We start from the raw sequence: 2,530 nt of genomic DNA on the forward strand, positions 1-2,530 counted from the left end.
TGGTTAGCATTGATAGCTGCTTAGAGCTACATTTTTGGACCTCGGTTTATAAAGGGAAAGCCTAATAAAGGCTGAAGAGTGGTCAGTTACCATGATGGTGGGGGGAACTTATTTCCTTGGTGAAAATAAACTCATGCAAAGACCAGGCTAATGAAAACCACAGTCCCAAGTAGCATCGATGGTCATTCTGTGCGGGTCCCTATCAGAGTCAGAAATTACCTCCACACACATCACACATCAGCAGAGAACAAATAATTTCCTACAGCCTCATGGCTTTACAGGCTTTTTAAAATATCGAATTTCAACAAAGTATGCAATAAAGATCCCTTTTTTTTTAAGCCATTATACTCTTTTATTATTATCTTATGTAGCAACACAGACTGAACACAGTCCTATGGTAACTAAACCAGAATCCCGGAATGGTAATAACCAACTCTATTGATAAATTTCCAATTAAAGAATAAACTATGTGTTATTTATCTCTAAATAAAAGCAGTTCATTCGGAGGTATCAGTTCATTTTTTTACTTTAAGAGAGGAAGAAAATTCCAGAACTGTGGTACCGAAATTTTATAAACTGATGCATAAAGAGATTTGCATGCTAACACAACTCAACCATATTCATCGATACACATTCATCTGAAGCTTTTACAAGAGGCCACTGGTAGTGGAGAGTTATCCAGCTAGGTCTGGAAAGTCAAAATTGACCCAAATTTGTCATCTGGAACCACAAATCCAGCTCCACAATTTCTCACTACAATATTATTCTCTGCTATATTAAGAATACTCTTTTTTTGTTTCTTTGGTTGGTTGGTTTCTGGCGTGTGGGGTTTAACGTATTGGGTGGTCAATCCCCACTTGGAGGCAAAAAGGAATCCTGCAGAAAAAATTTTCCCACACTAAAATCCAAATACAGGAAAAGATCAAAGCATGTGAGAACTATCCCTTGGAATGTTCCAGGTGTAAGTTCAACGATAACTAAGTACTATTTAAGAAAGCTATGCTTCTGTACATTTGAGATTTGCCCAACTGACATCCAGATGGGAAGGAAACTTGTTTTTTAGTAGAGTTGGCACACAACGTTATATTCATTTCTGGTGTACAACACAGTGATGTAATTGGTCTATACTGTATGCTGTACTCACCCCAAGCATACCTGCCATCTGTCCCCACACTAGAACAGTAGCAAAAGGTGATTAGTTAGAAGCCACCATGAGGTGGCAGTGCCTTGATCATATGCATGCAGTCAGGTGGGGGCAGGGGGTGGGGGATGAAGGGGGGGGATTGGTGGGGGGGGTTGCGGGAGGGATCTCTCCCATCCTTGGCAAGGGGAGTGCTAACCCACTCTCCTTTCATACAACACAAGAAACTTTATTTTTTTACTAAGAAAAGTTCTTAGAAATCTACCTATGTAAACCAAAAGTACCCTCTAACTGATGGCCTCTGCCCAGTTTCACATTGGGAGATGGAAATATGGAATTTGAAAGAGAAGGATGGAAAACTGATATGGGCTGCGGGCTTTTGCTGTCACGGGCACTGAACACGTAGATTCTCTTGTATCTAACATAATCCTCCCAATAAAACAGGGGTGCTGGTCCGATTAGCTTCACCTGAGAGGAAGAAGCCTGAGTTCTAGAGAGCGTGGATAATTTCCTCAGAACAAACTCCTAAGAAATAACTGAAAATGCACAACTCACTCTGCTTGATATTTACATGGACTTTCTTTTCTTTCTTTTTCAGGTCATGAATCCTCACTTTCTTGACACATGTACATGACCAACTTTTTTAAGTTTATTTATTTATTTTGAGAGAGACAGAGATAACACCAGCAGGGGAGGGGCAGAGAGAGAGAGAGAGGGAGAGAGAGAGAGAGAGAGAGAGAGAGAGAGAGAATCTCAAGCAGGCTCCGCACTGTCAGCACAGAGCCCAACGTGGGGCTGGAACTTACGAACTGTGAGATTACAACCCGAGGGGAAATCAAAAGTCGGATGCTTAACCGACTGAGCCACCCAGGTGCCCCCAAACAACCAAGTTTTCTAGCAGCATTTATTCTATTGAAATGGTGGCCTTTGCGGTGTCACAATTCCATGTATGCATTGGTCTGTGGGGTAGGCTGAGTTGTGTGTCCCTAAACTATGTTCAAAGCCTAATCCCCAGAGGTTGTGTGTGTGACTTGTTTGGAAATAGGGTCTTTGCAGGTATAATCATGTTAAGATGAAATCGTGGAACCCAATCCAACATAAGAGGAGGGAACCGTGGACATGGGGACACAGGGCAGAGGTCCATACAACAGTGAAGGCAGAGGTTGCCAGGATGCACCTGCCAGCCCAGGACCCACGGATCACAGGCAATGCCAGAAGCCAGGTGAGACAAGAAATATTCTTCCCCAGAGCCTCAAGAGAAAGCATGGTCCTGTGGATGCCTTGACTGTGGACTTCTAGATCCCGGAACTGAGAGAACACACTTCTGTTGTTCAAGCCCCCCAGCATGTGGTGTTTTGTAATAACAGTGCTAGGACACCATCTGCTTCT

The 2,530-nt window shown here is 42.8% G+C and overlaps 1 pseudogene; it reads right to left on the bottom strand.

The window, feature by feature from the left end:
- Positions 1–1,183: 1,183 nt before the first annotated feature.
- LOC125937844 (uncharacterized) lies at positions 1,184–1,362 on the bottom strand (annotated as a pseudogene).
- Positions 1,363–2,530: the final 1,168 nt, after the last annotated feature.

This window comes from Panthera uncia (assembly GCF_023721935.1).
Source record: "Panthera uncia isolate 11264 chromosome A3 unlocalized genomic scaffold, Puncia_PCG_1.0 HiC_scaffold_12, whole genome shotgun sequence".
Lineage (NCBI taxonomy): Eukaryota > Metazoa > Chordata > Mammalia > Carnivora > Felidae > Panthera > Panthera uncia.